The sequence below is a fragment of the Tenrec ecaudatus genome, chromosome 13 (genome assembly GCF_050624435.1).
Source record: "Tenrec ecaudatus isolate mTenEca1 chromosome 13, mTenEca1.hap1, whole genome shotgun sequence".
NCBI classification, from domain to species: domain Eukaryota; kingdom Metazoa; phylum Chordata; class Mammalia; order Afrosoricida; family Tenrecidae; genus Tenrec; species Tenrec ecaudatus.
Window position 1 is genome coordinate 63,572,581 of NC_134542.1, and position 17,241 is coordinate 63,589,821.

At 45.2% G+C, this 17,241-nt stretch overlaps 1 protein-coding gene across 1 annotated transcript in view; it reads left to right on the forward strand.

The window, feature by feature from the left end:
- The first annotated feature begins 17,082 nt into the window (after positions 1-17,082).
- Positions 17,083-17,241, forward strand: part of ATF2 (activating transcription factor 2) — a 95,695-nt gene continuing 95,536 nt past the window's right edge. Inside the window, exon 1 of the mRNA XM_075528952.1 lies at positions 17,083-17,237. The gene's annotated coding sequence lies outside the window, so the exon portion shown is untranslated. The remainder of the gene's footprint in view (positions 17,238-17,241) is intronic.

Sequence of the window (17,241 nt, forward strand, 5' to 3'; positions counted from 1 at the left end):
CGCAAAGAAGAGCACATGAGAGGGCAGCTGCCAGACAACTCGGGTCATGGTACAGCCATCGCCTTGATAATAGGAAAGATCCTGATGTTATTTTATGGGAATTTTATACTGGGTCCTCCACAGTATAAAGGATTTGCATTTACTCTTATAAAGGTGAAATAGAGTGCTTTGCTCTTCCATCAAATATGGTTAAATCAAGAGATTGCCTATTAATGGTTTTGTGTCTTAAAACTGATAACATGAATAATACTTGGAAGTGGAATCCTCATCCTGGACTAGTGTGGCAGGACACACAGCTGGATCCAAAAGGAAATCACATCCGTTTATTAGGAATTAATGCCTTGTTACATTGGAAGGGGAGGTGGAATTTTTTTGTTGCCAGTAAGTCTCACAGTAACTGGTGTTTATAATCAAGTCTAAAGAAAATTCAGTTTAGCAGCTATAGTGTCTTGAATAAGTTTACCAAAAAAGTATTGTGAATTGGTTACATTTTTAAATCCCAAAGTTGCCTAGAGCACTGCCTAAGGCTGCTTGCTGGGAAGGAGGTTTGCTTACACATCCTAATATGGGGGGTGCAGAGGGGGGAGGGGGAAATGGTGCTGTCCCAGAAGGAATGAGGCTTCCCCCTAACAAATGCAGGGCACTAATTTGTCATTGGCCCTCCTTTCAGGGCTTGTGACAATTAGCACCTTACTCTTCAATTCCCTCTGCCTAATTTCTGCTAAAGAAGAAAAATCAGGAGGGATCCCTGCTTAAATAATACAAATCCCTAAGCTACAAGTACTGGTTTGATGGCTGGAGAGCCCTCAAACTTTCCTTTGCAGACCTGCTCCCAGTGGAGGCAACACCCTGAGAAATAAGTGGAGACACTCAGGCTATGGTTACATGCCTTCATGCCCCTGAACCAAAACAAGCCTTGAGGAAAGTGCCTAATAAAGTTATTTTCCCTAGAAGGGGGAGGAAATGCCACCTCAAAGGTTGCCATCCTTGCATATATCCTGCCACTGAAGCAACACTGTCTTGTGATGTGGATCAGACCACTGTCAGTCAGTTTTCAATGGCTGCTTTTCTGACCTGGTCCAGCAGGCCCATTGAAAGCTGTTCATAGCAGCGCACCCAGGCCTCTAGTGATGGCCATGGCTGAGCACAGGGGTGCTGGCTGGGACTCAGTGCAGAGCTCCTGCTGGAGGTTAAGCACTCCTGAGCCACCAACGCCTCGCATCCCGCTACTTTGATTTTTGCAACAAACTCATTACCCTATGTGACTCCAGGTTTCTCAGGGGTGGGGAGTGACAAGAAATGACAGGTCAGTGCAGTTTTAGACAGCAAATAAGAGTAAGTGTTCAAAAAAACTTAAGTGTTCAACAGGCTAGATCAGGTTAGGAACATCCAGCTCACGGTGCCCGTGGTCCATAGAAAGTCCTTGAAATCTTCAGTAGCGGCTAACATCGCGAGCCTCACCAAAAGGAACCACCTCCGGACATCACAGGAGTGAGTGAGGTGAATGACCACATAGCACACTAGTTTTGAAGTTTAGTTTTGCATAGCCCACAAATGATGTTGAAAAGATCAACCAATAATAAATCCAAATGGCCCTTGGCAGAAAAAAGGTTCTGCAGCCCTGGGCTGGACAATGAGTATCAGGTCAGTTCCATGAACAGTACCATGGCTTGGATCAGGTGCACCTTAACTGCAAAGTGCTATCTTGGCTCTCTAACGCTTTGAAGAGATCTTGTGCAGTGTATTTGCTCATCGTAATAGGTCATTTGATTTCCTAACTTTCTGTGGGTCTTGACGGTGGTTAAAGTAAATGAATTCCATGACTTCAATCTTTTCACCAAAAATTATATTGCTTATGGCCCCAGTTGTGAAGATAGTTATTTTCTATATTTTGAGATGTAATCCATGTCGAAGGCTACAGGCTCTGTCCTCATCAGCAAATGTTTCAAGTCTTGGCTTTCATTGCCATATTACAGGTCATTAGTGAGTCTTCCTCTGCTACAGGTTTGTTATGTGTATACTGCTCTTATCCCTCTTAAGAGTCTCCAGAGAAGACGGCTTATAGATGAAGCCTCAATGCATTGAGTTTATAGGTGACCAGAGAAACCATATCAAAAGTCACCAGAAAAAGTATTAGCATAAGAGTCCAGATAAGTCCATCTGACCTGAAATCCCTTATTTTCTGGCTTACGAAAACATACTAGAACTACTAATACTTCCCTAACACGAGATCTATGTACCTACCAAGTGAGCCCTGTGTGTAATTGTTGCATGGGACTCACTGATAGATAATACGAGTATGTATTAGGCACAATGTTGTTGCTAGGTGCTCCTCTACCAAACATGATGTCCTCCACATCTTTGCTCATCAACATAGTCAATGAAACACAAGTAAATATTTTTCTGGTATGGTATTCTCTGTTTTGAGCCAAGATCCATCTGACATCAGCAATGATATCCCTGTTCCATGTTCTCTACTGAATCCGGCCTGAACTCTTGGCAGCTCCCTGAGAATGTACTGCCACAACATTGTTAGATGATCTTCAGCAAAATTTTACCTGGATGTTGAAGTTCAATGATTTCATGTCAACTTGTTAAATGGAAGTATAAGATGGGGTCTAGCCTGTCAATCAGGTTACAGCCTGATGGTGCCTCCTTCTGGGTGTGGCCTCATAAGGAGGGTGGTGGAAAACTTACCTCTCTATCTATTTGCACCTTTTCTGTTTATGAACCATGCTGAGACCTGCCAAGGCCTGTGATGCGGCCACTGCCATTGGATCCACACAACTCTGCACCCACTGGCCCATGATCTTCCTGCATTCAGCATCATTGTATGTGGCTACGTGAGTCTGAAGAGGGATTTATGGAGTAGTATTGGACTTAAGGACTTGAGTTGGACTGGGCTGGGATGTTTTCCTGATGTACAATTACTTCTTCATAGAAAGCTCTTGCACATATATGAGTGTCTCTGGATTTGTTTCTCTAGTCAGCCCGGCCTAACATACACGTGATACTAATCTATAATTTGCACATTCAGTTGGGTCATCCTTCTTTGGAATGGGTAAAGATATAGCTAGATCTCTTCCAGTCAGTTGATCAAGTAGTTGTCTTTTAAATTTCCTGGCATAGACCAGTGAGTGCTTCCAGTGCTTCCTCAGCTTGAAGAAACATTTCAATTGGCTTTTCAATTCCTGGCGTCTTGTTTTTGGCTAATGCCTTCAGTGCAATTTGTACTTCCTCCTTCAACACCATTGGTTCCTGATCACTTGGACATTAAGAGGACATCAAATTTGATAACTAAAATATTCTGTAAAAGATTTCGAAAGTCTTCCATGAAACCAACAAGGGCATTTATCAGAACATAATATTATCATCAGAAGATTTATACTGTCTACCTATATGTAAGGAGCCCTGGTGGGGTAGTGGGTTACACCAGAACTCTGTGGGAGAAAGATGAGGTTGGGTCTACTCCCCCAAACGGTTTCAGACTCAGAAAACCACACAGGGCAGTGCGACTGTGGTTCATAAAGCTGCTGTGAGTGAGAACGGGTCTGATGGCAGTGAGTTTTGGTTTCCATGGATATAAGGTACTTGAACAGTTCCTCAGGAGATACATGAATACTTAGATAATGAAAATTATACAATGGACTTATTTTCCATCTCCCTTTAGCTTGACTGTAAGAAAGTGATTGCCATTGTTATGACTCACAAGACAAACTTGCTTGCAGGTAAAATTTGGTATACCAATTCTGCTTGTATATCTCAATATGAGAATGGAACAATTCCACAAAGACATAAAATTATGTTTTAAACAATTTTTACATGATAACTATCGTTGCCTTCCTTATTTTGGATCACTAGGTATAATTATCTAATACTCAGTTCTTGCTTGTGGACCAACGAAGGAAACTCCAGTAGCATTATGATCATATGATTCATGACATATCTGGTCCTGTACTGTGCAAAGAAAACCAAAACGTGTCTTCAGATTGAGCATACATCCTTGTATTTGTATCATGCTCTTTGCTACTGCTCTTGCTCCCATCTGGTAGCAGCCGTAGTCCTATGAACTGTGAAAATGCAACATCAAAGGGCAGGAAGTGAGGGCACAAGTTTTTGGTTTAGGGCTTTGTTCGCAAGTTTTAAGTATAATTTGAAGACTTTAAACACGAGGGAATCTAGGAAGGGTACAACAAAGAAATGAAATTATTTCACCTGCTTTTGTAAGTAACTTTTGACTTTCTCAGCCTAAAAGAACACAATTACATATTGTGAATCAATGTTTTCACCTAATAATTTTCAAATACAAATTTCTGTGCTAGCATTCAAATTGATATAAACTTTATTTGATAAATTTTACTTGTTTTAAAATGTTATGGATTTATGCATCTCTCAAGACAAAAGGCAGTGCTTCAAACAAACCAAGGATATACTGCAAAGAGTGTGTTGGGATTGAATCAATTCCCCATTACATGTTCAATCTGTCTGCTGAGCAAATAAATCAAGAGCCTGATTATACGAAGAACTCCACATCAGGATTGGTGGCAGGTTCATTAACAACCTGTGATATGCAGACAACAAAACTGCTTGCTGAAAATGAAGCGCACTTGAAACACTAACAAAGATCAGTATAAAGAAAACAAAAATCCTCACAACTGGGCCAGTAAACAATATTATGATAAACAGACGAGACTGGAGTTAAGGATTTCATTTTACTTGAACTAGATTGGGCTGGGATGTTTTCCTAACATACAATTATTCTATGTTATAAAGTTTTCTTCTGTTAACACACAAGTATTGTTAGGTAGTCTAGCGAAGGGCTGGGACATCCATAACGCACGCCCAGAGGGCCGAACTAAGGGAACAAAGGAGTGGCACACTGCACATGCTCAGAGGTTCAGGTTTCCCGCCAGGTACACGTGGGTGGGTGCTGCACATGGATTGGCCCCACCTAGGCCAGGTGAATTCAATTTAGCCAGTGGGGTTGATCAGGGGTCATCCACCACACCTCCCCATGGGATAATTGAAAAGGCAGGAGCCCGGAGTTGACCATGTGATTTTGCTAGCAGTTTCCAGACAGATTACATGTTCAGGAAGAGCTCTGTGGGTGCCTGTGTAAACCTGAAGCTTCTTCTAACATTCATAAAACTCACTTGGATCACAAACCAGGCTTTGGTGTGAATTCTTTCTTGCATGGAGGCAAGGACCGAGGTATATCTATCCCCAGAGAGATCTAACATAAGTGGGGCTGTTAACTCGGATATAAGGTAAGCCCGCTCCAGGAACGGGCCCTCCCATCCTGGTCTCATAGTTTCAGGCACGGCACATAGCTGGAAAGGAAACCAGGCTAAACTCCTCCAGCAACACTTTGGAGGCAGATGGCTCCCTGAAATGACTCAAGGGGACACTCATAATGTATTGCCGCAGCCCCATCCTTTTGTGTCCATCTTTTCGCCTATTCTTGCTGGTGTAAGGCGTTTTACGTCTGCCTCTCTGTGCCTGCCTTCCCCAGGCAGGATTTCTGGGCGGGGGCTGGGACACTGTTGCCTGCAAGGTGGGAGGATTGTGATTCCAAAAGCTTTTTGGCGTCTCAATGGTCTGCTTTGTGCTGGCCAGCTGGATGGCTGGATGTACCCGAGTAAACCCTGTTGGTTTCTGCAGGACTCTGGCTCTGGTGGCTGGCCACATGATGGCTTTCAACTAGGCCACAAGCTATGGCCGCCATTTTCCAGACCACATGAGTCTCCATTCCCTGGCAGCATGGCGCCACTGGTGGTCCACCAATCTGGCTTCAGGACAACGAAGCGTGTGACCCTGGCCAAGATGGCGCCTACCGCCCCAAACACGTGGAGGGGTGGTGCTTAGGTAACTGGTTGCTTAGAGCCCAGAGTTAGCCCTGCCTAGTCACGGGAGCCGAATGTTTCCCTTTTCCCCTCCATTGCTTTTAGCTTTCTCCTGGTTTTTCAAACAAGCTGCTTTAGTGTTCTACCAGTGTGGGTTTGGTCCTTGCTACCAGCTGGTTTTCCGTTGCCCAGGCCTAGACCAAAGGCGTTCGGAAGCCTAGCCCGAGTAACTTAACTTTCGCCTTCTAGTGATGCTGCCTGCGGCACTTTTGAGGGCAGCTCTTAATACAACTCCACCGCCACGATGTTCCAGCCAGAAATTCCAATTTCCCTAAAGGTTCTCCAAGCTGACAGATAGATGTTCTTTCCCTTCAGAGATTTGAGAGTCTGCTTCTGCCAGCAGGCGTCTTTGAAGGTCATGGGGCCACACCAAGCAATGGCCCTCCTAGCTTTTGATCTAGAAAATGGTCGGACTTAACATTGGCTGCAGCAACTGGTCTTTGACTCCTTCCATCGGGCAGGGGCACCTGCCTGAGGCCTCAGATTCACGGCACCCCAGGGGTGCTCGCTGAAGCTGCGGTTATTGACCTTGAGGCATCAGCTCTCAATAACTTCCTTGTTTTGTGTTTTCTAAATGGGACTTAACAGCTCGATACCCAGGAATTGCCCCTTGGATGTATCCTGTCCAATTGGGATAGATTTGATCCGGAGATGCTGGACAAACAAGCTGATAACGCTTTGCAACTCTATTTGGCCACAGTATCTTTTGGAGAAAGAAGAATCGTGACCAGCCAATGATACACTTTCCCTTCCAATCCTGAACCAGTTAGAACATTTTTGCAGAAGATGGGAGGTGGGCGGAGATCCCGTACGTTAGAGCATTTTTCCTTTTAAGGAGCAGCAAAGATCTTTGTTCCCAGTGTACTCAGGGCCCCCTAAGGGACCCTGGACTTAGGGGCAACTACTACCCCAACCCTGAAACAGCCCTGAATATTCTAGCTGTAGTAGAGGCAGCAGGGAATTTGGTCCCCAGGCAATTTACAAGCCTTTTACTCTAATTAAACTCAGGCAAATTAAAAATTACTCGGGCAGTTACTCTAACAAACCAGAACAGTACACAGAACACTTCCAGCACCTCACCCTAGCCTATGATTTAACCTGGAAAGATGTACTGGTCATACTGGGACAGACTATGACAGACTTTGAGAATGAATCAGTGCTCAAAGGTGCTAGGAAGTTTGCAGAGGAGTTACATGTGATGAATGAAAAGTACCCTGTAGGGGAAACTGCTGAACCTTTAACAGACTCTGCTTGGAATCATAGTGAGCTCCAGGACAACTGGGCATGGGAACATTTCCTGGTGTGCATCACAAATGGACTGAAGTCAGGTAGGCAAAAGGTCATAATTATGCCAAAGTGACAGCGATTCACCAGGGACCTACGAAGTCTCCTGTAAGCTTTGTAGAGCAGCTAAAGGAGGCCCTGAAGAATCATACTGCTATAGACACAGAATCCTATGAGGGGCAAGTCTTACTCAGGGACAAGTTTCTCACACAGGCTGCACTGGACATTTGCAAGAAGCTCCAAAAACTAGTGCAGAAACCTGAAGGAGCTACCCTAGTAGCTTGTGCTACTATGGCTGTTTACAATAGGGATCAGGAAGGGGAGGCTCGAGCCTGGGAGAAGGAGAGAAGGAAGGACATCTGGCATGCCCCGGTATTGGCTGCACTTGATAACTGACACCCGTCGAATGCCTCCCAGGTTTCTCAGACCTTTTAACCAGGTACCAATTTGCTACATTTGCCGGCGACCCGGTCATTGGGCTAGGAACTGCCCTAACCGGAACAAGCCTCCTTGGATGCCATGTTTCCATTGCAAGCAGACTGGCCACTGGGCTGGCCTCTGTCCTAAGGCCAAAAACCTGGAGGAGAGGCACCCAGGGGCCAACGTGCAGCTGATAACGGAGGAGGAGGATTGAAGGCGCCCGGTCTGGATGGCTCAGCAGCAAGAGATAGCTGTTACTGGTGTGGAGCCTAGGGTGAGCATTGATGTGGCAGGAAGGTCAGTGAATTTCCTTTTAGATACTGGGGCCACCTTTTCTGTCCTTATTTCCTTCCCTGGACTCCTGGCACCCTGCTCCTGCTCCATCCTGGGAGTGTCAGGAAAACCTGTAGTTAAATATTTTACTGACTCTCTCAGATGTGTATGGGATAACTTCTATTTTTGTCATAGATTCCTAGGAATCCCTGAATGTCCAGCTCCTTTCTTAGGCCGAGATATACTGTCCAAGCTACACACCTGCATAGTCGTCGGACCTCACCCTCATCCCTCTACAGCTTTCCAATTGTTCCTCACAGTGGAGGAGCCTCAGATTCCCCCACAGGAACTGTGGGAACAAGCCATAACTCCTGAAGTTTGGGACACAAGAGTCCCCGACAAAGTTAAGTATGCTACCCCTGTAAAGATTTTCCTAAAAGATCCTACCCAGTTTCCCCATCAGTGACAGTATCCTTTGAAACCTGAAGCCATCAAAGGGTTACAACCCCTTATTAGTAAGTTCCTCCAATATGGACTTTTGGTCCCTGTTAACTCCCCCTGTAACACCCCAATATTACCAGTTAAAAAGAAAGATGGGTCTTAACGGGGGGTCCAAGAACTCAGAATAGTAAATAAAGCAGTGATCCCACTGCACCCAGTAGTGCCAAACCCCTGTACCCTCCTAGGGGAAATCCCTAGCTCCACACAGTGACACAGTGTCCTTTTTCTGCATTCTGTCGGATAAACAGTGTCAGTTCCTTTTTGACTTTGAATGGAAGTTAGAGCAAGGGTGGTCATAGCAACTTAGCTGGACTTCTAAAATAGCCCCATTTGTTCAGACAAGCCCTGATCCAGGACCTAGCTGACCTTACTCTAGAGGGGGGCATGGTCCTATATAGTATATAGATGACCTCCGCATCTGCTCGGCCACTCTGGAACAGTCCATTGCCCATATAGTACAAGTTCCAAACTTCTTGGCAGAAAGAGGTTACGAAGTCTCCAGGGCCACAGCCCAGCTAATACAACAGGAGCTAACCTACCTGAAACTAGTCTTATCAAACAGAAAGAAAGGGCTCTCCTCAGAACGAGTAAGGGGAATTGTGTTGCTGCCTGAGCCGGAAACGCGAAAGCAACTGCGGGCATTTCTAGGCCTCACAGGGTTTTGTAGAATCTGGATTCCTAACTATGGACTCCTAGTAAAACCCCTATATGTGAGTCTGAAAGGGAGGAGCGATCTAGAACCCCTATTGTGGGGTACGGAGCAAAGGGAAACAGTAAACCAGCTTAAGACTCGTTTGCTTCAAGCTCCAGCGCTGGGTCTCCCAGACCCTGCAAAGAAGTTTTTCCTGTATGCTCATGAGAGAAAGGGGGTAGCTCTGGGGGTACTGGTCCAGAAGCTAGGACCTCAGGCTCAGCCGTGGCTTACCTATCAAAGAGGTTAGATCCTACCTCAGCAGGCTGGCCTCCTTGTCTACGAGCAATAGCTGCCGTGGCCCTCTTGGTCCAGGAAGCAGTAAAGGTCACCACAGGAGGAACTTTAGCGGTCCTGACTAATCACAGCATCTCTGAAGTGCTACAAGCCAAAGGCTCTAACTGGCTTTCTGAGAGCCGCCTATTGAAGTACCAGGTTCTTCTCATAGAAAACCCAGATGTCACTAGCCAGACTTCTAACACACTCAATCCAGCCACATTGCTCCCTGACCTAGGGGAAGACACTATACCCCTTCATTCCTGCTTTGAGCTGCTGTCTACTAATAACTTGCCACGACCAGATCTCAAAGACCAACCGCTGGCGGGTGCAGACTGTGTGTGGTTCTCAGCTGGAAGCAGCTTTGTGACTGAGGGAGTGCGCAAGGCAGGTTATGCCACTGTCTCCCTCGACCAAGTCATTGAAGCCAATCCCCTGCCTCCAGGAATTCATCCCAGCTGACTGAACTCATAGCCTTAACCCAGGACCTTGAACTAGCAGAAGGGAAGAAACTAATGCTATTTACTGACTCCCAATATGGGTTTCCGGTTCTCCACGCCCACTCTTCTATCTGGCAGGAACGAGGATATATCACCGCTCAGGGAAGCCCCATGAAGTATGGGAGCCAGATCAAGGCACTCTTGGAAGCTGTCCAAAAACCAGCTGAAGTGGAAGTAGTGCACTGCTGAGGGCACCAGAAGGGGGACTTGGAAGTCGCTGTGGGCAACTGAGCCGCTGATAAGAACACCAGACAGGCAGCCTTGGGCACCAGCCCCTCAGCTTCCGTAAATGCCCTAATTCCCCAAAACCAGCTCCCTCTTCCAGATTACTCGCCAGAAGTGGAACAAGCGAAGACGCAGAAATTCTGCTTTTGACCTGATGGATGGTGGGAGAAAGACAAGCTCCTCTTGCCACAAAGGTTCCAGTGGAAAGTTGTGAAAGCCTTCCACGACACCACTCATCTTAGCCATGAACCCTCCTTGACCCCGCTCACTCAGCAGTTCTGTGGGGCCAACTTAACCTCAACCATCAGGCCAGTAACTTCCCATTGTCTCACCTGTCCCACCAACAGTCCCCAAGGGGCACTCAGAAGTCACCTTGCTCAACCTATCCAGCGCAAGGGATCTTACCTTGGGGAACACTGGCAAATAGATTTTACCCAGGTTCCTGTCGTCCAGGAATTTAAGTATCTTCTGGTGTTTATAGACACCTTTACTGGGTGGATTGAAGTGTATCCCACCTGCAGTGGCTAAAAAACTACTTCAGGAAATAATTCTTCCATTTGGGCTTCCTAAATTGCTGCAGAGTGATAACGGGCCTGCTTTCATCTCCCAAATCACTCAGGCACTCTCCCAACACTTGGGAATAACTTATCGTCTTCACTGTGCAAGGAGGCCTCAGTCTTTGGGGCAGGTAGAGAGAATTAATCAACACCTGAAGTTAACCCTTAGAAAGCTGACACAAGAAACTGAGATGAGCTGGAAAGATGCATAGCTCTGTTACGTCTTAGGATTGCCCCACGGCAACCTACGTGTTTGAGCCCCTATGGCATCTTACACGGGCGGTCTTTTCTTATAACAGAGCCAGCTGTAGACTCTGAGGTAGCCTTAATACGCAATATGCCACCCAAGTAGCCCAATGTCAGGAGGCATTCCATCAGGATGGACTCACCCAGACCCAAGGGGAGGAAAAGTTACCACCCTTGTGCCAGCCAGGAGATCTAGTTCTTATAAACACTTGGAAGGATGGGTCACCTAATTCCCAGCTTCAGTCAGTCTGGAAGAGACCTTTGCCAGTAATTCTCTCTACACTCACTGCTGTCAAAATTCCAGGGCAAAGTGCTTGGATCCTCCATACCTGGGTGAAACCCTGGAAACCCTCACCATCTGACCCCTCTGAAGCAGAGGCTGCAGACGAATACTCCTGTGAGCCACTGGACAGTCTTAGGATGGTATTCATCGCCGCCCCAGGACAGATGAGGGTGCACAGACAACTTTACCTCAGACCTCTCACAGCCTGTGTTTACAGTAATCAAACACTCGTGCCTGTTAATCCTAAAATATCTATTGATTTCCTGTGACACTAACCTAACTTCAAATGCACTGCCACTCACAATCTTACCCTTGTCTCACTTAAACCGTTCACCTGTTTGTCCGTTTCTTTGTTTTTCCAGAAGTTCTCGGGTTACCAATGCCTCTGAACCAATGTGCCAGCTCCAGGACCACCATCTCCTAGACCACCTCCTTATCCATCCTGGACCCTGAATGGACAACCCCTTCTAACAGAGTAGGAATGGTATGGACCCAAAACTTCACTTCGCCCCTTTTGTCAGCAGGAAGTAACTAGAGAAGTCATCATTAAGTACCCCAAAGATTTGGATCCATATCTCTTCAGGGGGGAATGTTAGGTAGTCTATCGAAGGGCTGGGACATCCATAATGCATGCCCAGAGGGCTGAGCTATGGGAACACAGGAGTGGCACACTGCACATGCTCAGAGGTTCAGGTTTCCCACCAGTTACACGTGGGTGGGTACTGCACCTGGATAGGCGCACCTAGGCCAGGTGAGTTCAGTTTACCCAATGGGATCGACCAGGGGTCATCCACCACACCTCCCCGCGGGATAATTGAAAAGGCAGGAGCCGGGAGTCCACCGCGGGACTTTGCAAGAAATTTCCAGACTGACTGCACTTTCGGGAGTTGCTCTGTGAGTGCCTGTGTAAACCTGAAACTTCTAACGTTCATAAAACTCACTTGGATCACAAACCAGGCTTCCGCGAGATTCTTGCACGGAACTAAGGACCCAGGTATATCTATCCCCAGAGAGATCTAACAGTACCTTGGGATTTGTTTATTTAGTCAACTCAGACTAATACATTATGGTACTTTGGGAGTAGGGTACTAGAAAAACAAATCATAGAGATGGAGAGTGGTGCTTGTTTGACCTCTGCATCATTGTAGTTTTTCTTCTTTGGCTAGCCAGACATCAGATATGGCCATGCAGTTTACTGGGTTTTCTGGAAAGAATATGTGAAGTTTAAGTTTTTATTCCTTAACATGGTGGTTGTTTTTGGTGATTCCTGTTTGAAAAGGTGAAAATGAATGTAATTGATGTATATTTTAAGCTTAGGGGTAGAAATCACCTCTTGAATTTCTCTGAGACCATGCTGCTTAGTGAAAATGGCTGACTGAGGTCCCACCTTGACTTGAGGCAATGCAGTCAGAGGCTTAAGGACATATTTTGTATCAATGGAATAGTTTAGATAAGGATTGAACTTGATTTAAGAATTGAGTGTAGGATCTGGCTGTACTAGGTTTGTACTGTTTTCTTCTGCCCATTGTTGTTGATATGATTGATAGAAATGATTACTGGGATGCAAAGAGAGTTTATAAGCCTACTTGCCTTGAGTCATTAAATTGGAATTTAAATGAGTTAGGATGAACCTGCAAAGAAGGCTCTAAAAGGATAGGGCCCACCCAGTGTCTTGAGAGCTCAGGACATTGGAAGGTGGTGAGACTTGCCTAAGGAAGGGGCTGTTGTTGACAGATTGAAGGAAAAAGGAACCTTTGGATTTTTGAATTTTGAACTAGTGGTTTGTGCCTGAGGCTGGAAAGTTTTGGAACATGGAAGGAACTCTCTGATCTAGGACTGAATTATTAAAGAGAGCCTGTGGGCAGGCTGAAATGCTTGCTAGGTGACCACCTGGATCCATGTGTTGAGTTGACATGAGAAATACAGCAATAAAGAGACATGTTGAGTCTGGACACTGACACTGTGGACCTGGTTCACAGGGACTAGAGGAGATGAAAGCAGGTTGACTGGTCTGAAGTTCATGACCTAGCACAAGGGGGTTAGAGTTGTTGAGAATTTGTGATGGGGCACATGGTCAAAAGGCGAGGTGGCCTGAAAAAATGGGCCCCCTGGAGAGGCTAAGTGAGGCCGCCCACATTGACATGACCAGAATTTGACCAGAAGAAGATATTTGAGCCTGTGAATTGGTGCATATTGCTGCTGACTTTATGGACGGCCTGTTCTGATTTGACTTTGCTTATAGATGCAAACTCACAAGGTTCCAACTGGAATGAAGATTCTTCACATCAAAGCACGTTTGTCTCCTCAGAGCACTGGGTTGATGTAAGCAAGCAGTACAGAAATTGGATACCCCAAATTTGGAGAATAAAGGCATGAAGTGGCTGGCTTACAAACTTTTATAGGTGGGGGAATATATTCACAGGCTTATAGTGTAGGTTCACTTAACTGCAATTGTTAGGCATAGAGTATTTTTTGTTTTGTTTACTTATAGAATATTATGCTTAAATGAGGCTGCACATTATTAAATTACATGCAGTTTAGTTTTATCCTATTAGGGACAGATTTTATTTTACTAATGTTTTAAAAATTATATATGGATAGAGTTGTGTAAGGGTATCAAGTTGTAACAGTAAAAAAAAAGTGTCAAGTTGACAAGGGTGGTCTGTGGCAGCTACAAGGGGTGGAGTCTAGCCTGCCAATCAGGTTATAGCCAAATGAGGCCTCTGCGTGGGCATGGCCTTCTTCTGAGGATTCTGGAAACTCCTGTCTTCCTCCCTGGAGGTGGAATACACTCTTTCTGCTGTACATTCCTGTTGACAAGCCACATGGTGCTACGCTAATGGAACTAGAGCCCTGGAGCTGGAGGAACCATGCAGAGACCCCTGTCAGCGCTGAGATGCTTCCACCATCACTGGATCCAGACTTTCCACCCACTGGCCTGTGATCTTCCTGCATTCTGCATCATAGCATGTGTTGCATGAGTCTGAAGAATTTACAGACTGGTATCAGACATATGGGTTAATATTGGATTGATGACTTGATCTGGATTGGCCTGGGATGGTTTAACATTCAATTACTCTTTCACATAAAGTTCTCTCTTAACACAGAGGAGTGTCTATGAATTTGTTTCTCTAGTCAACCCAGCCTAACACGAAGATCCAGACTGAAATACATTAATGTGTAATTTTCTAAAGGCAGTCAGTTATATGATGGCAATGATGGAGCATATGGTCGTCCTGATTTAGGTGAATACAGTTGATGAGCTAGGAACCAACTGAAAGAAGGTAGAGCTGTTATTAGTATGGTTGTGATCTCTTCCCTGAACACAGGTTTCATGTAATTTTTGTACTGAACAGATAACAGTATATTGTACAAAAGACTTGAAACAAAGGGTTACAATATTCAATGTGAAAAATTTCAATCTCGTTATGAAGTCATAGCATCCTACAAGGAGGAAATAGCACACCAGTTGTCTAACAATAAACTATAAGATCGAGAATAATGTTGTTAGATGCCGCTGAGTCGGTTCCAACCCATAGCAACCTTATGCACCACAATTAACCAGCTATCAAAATGGATTGAACAATGGATGAAAGATCACAGCTCTTGACTTTGAAGACTGGGTACATGACTGTCATTCTTATTGATATCACTGCCCACATCATAGAAATTTGTCTGGGTACCAGTAACATTTTCATATTAAAGTTGTATTATAGGATTAGCATGTGGAAGTATTAAAGGTTTATGGTGGCTCTTTTTTCTCCATGAAAAAGTAAAGCAATATGAAATAGAACAAATATAACATTATTTGGGATTATTTAGGATTGAGAGTAAATACTGCCATCGTTTACTGCTTCAACTATTAAAGACTCAACAAATCTGGTAAAGTGGGTGAATATCTAAGTTTATTACAAAAGAAGATTAAGGTGATTGCTTAAAATAAAACTTATGCCTAAGGAAAAGAAAAACGATTCAGAAGAGACCTTCAGTGAATGGGTGCAAATCATTGCATTTGTACTCCAAGTGCTGAAATTACTCATAGCAATATGAATACAACACAGTTTATTAAAAATTCTGGCTCCATTCCTTGCTATAGTAAAAGTAGCTAATAATGGTGAAGAAAATGAAATTATTATAGAATCTGTGATGTCACATTTATAGACATCCCCCAAAATAACAAATACAAATCCTATTTTGTAAAATAATTTTTCTTCTAATGATGTAAATTATTGGATTAAAAGAGGACTAACTGGTTGTCAATATCAAAGTGAAACTTGGGAAAAATTGTGTCAAAATTTCGGTTGGTAAATAAAGTTCTGTATCCAGATATATTTCTAAGATGTAAAGCTAATGGTGAAAATTCTAAGGAGCAGCTACTGCATAAGGGTGAGTCAGAAAGTCTTGCTTCAGAGTCATAGAAAAATATAACTGGCTTGGGGAGGAGACAAGCCAGTCAGGGTGCACTGTAGCAATGATGAAACATACAACTTTTCTCCAGTTCCTAAATGCTTCCTCTTCCCCCACTATCATGATCCCAATTCTATCTTACAAATCTGGCTAGACCAGAGGATGTACACTGATACAGATAGGAACTGGAATCAGAGGGAATTCAGGACAGATGATCCCTTCAGGACCAGTGGTGAGAGTGAAGTTATAGGGAGGGTGGAGGGAGGGCAGGGTGGAAAGGGGGAACCAATTACAAGGATCTACACATAATCTCCTCCCTGGGGTATGTACAACAGAAAAGTGGGTGAAGGGAGACGTTGGACAGTGTAATTATGTGCAAGATATGACAAAATAAAAATAGATTTATATATACATATAAACTCACTGCCATTGAGTACATTCTGATTCAGTGTGACCCTATATATGGTTTCCAAGGTTATAAATCTTTATGGAAGCAGATACCCTCTTTTCCCAGAAAAGCAGCTGATAGGCTTAATGTGCCTGTGCTAAGTAGACAGCCCCACCAGAGCTCCTTTAAAAAAGTGTGTGTGTGTGTGTGTATCCCCAAAATGTTCTCCCAACTATAGGATGTCTTTCTTCTCTTCAGTAAAGTCCTTTGATGCTAACGAGTTTTCGATTTTGGTGTTGGGGACAAAGAACCTGAAAAAAATCAGTTCTACTTGCAGTTTGGTAAAATCGAACAAACAACTCAGATTAAAGGCTTTTTTTCCCTTCCAGAACTATCTTATCTACTTTCCTAAACTCATACGGTCTGTAGGGGATTGGGGCCAATTGTTGCTAATCTCAAGGTTGCCGGTTCAAACCTACCACGGGCTCCAGGAGCGAAAGATCAAGTTGTTTGCTCCCATAACGATTCCCGGCCTCGGAAACCCTACAGAGGGTTGCTCTGAATCGGAATTGTCTCCATGGCAGTGGGTTTATTATTTTTTTTTTTACCGGCAAATTCTCCCAAACCTTTAACCTGAACGCCCCTTCAAAGTAGGGGAGGTGGGGTACGCGCGGCCTCCCTCTCACCTCCCCACCAACCTCAAGGAACTGACAGCATCGGAATTATCCGATTCCCGGGCTGGGCGAGTCACCCCGCTTTCTCTCCCGCCACTCAGTCTTCGGAGGGCTCACCTCCACGGTCACCGCCAATCCTCCCACCCCCCCAATACCCGCCGTCACCTGTTCCCGCGCCCCAGAGCCGCGCGTACGAGTTCCCAGTCAGAACCTTGCGCAGCTTCACGGTTACAGAGAAACAAATTTGCTTCCCGCCCTTCGCTCTTTTTGCCCAATTACCGATGCCGGTGTTCTTAGTCCCGCCCACCCTACCCCAACCCTTGTGAGGCCCCGCCCCCTCACGCGCGACCGAATCACCTGACCCGGAGTCGCTCCCTCTGAAGGAGGCAAAAAGGGGCGTGCGCCGAAGGGGAGGGGCATGAGAAGGATGGGGAGGATGCCGGGAGTGGGGCGGGGCGAAGGGTTGTCAGTCTGCTCTCGCGAGAGAGGACGGAAGCCTGTGGGAGCCCGTGGCCTTTAAAGTACGGTTTAGCCCTTTCCTCCAGAGGTAGTTTGTAAACACTGGGCTCCGGGGCGGCCGGAAGGCGCTTGAACTAGTAACCTGGAAAGGTGA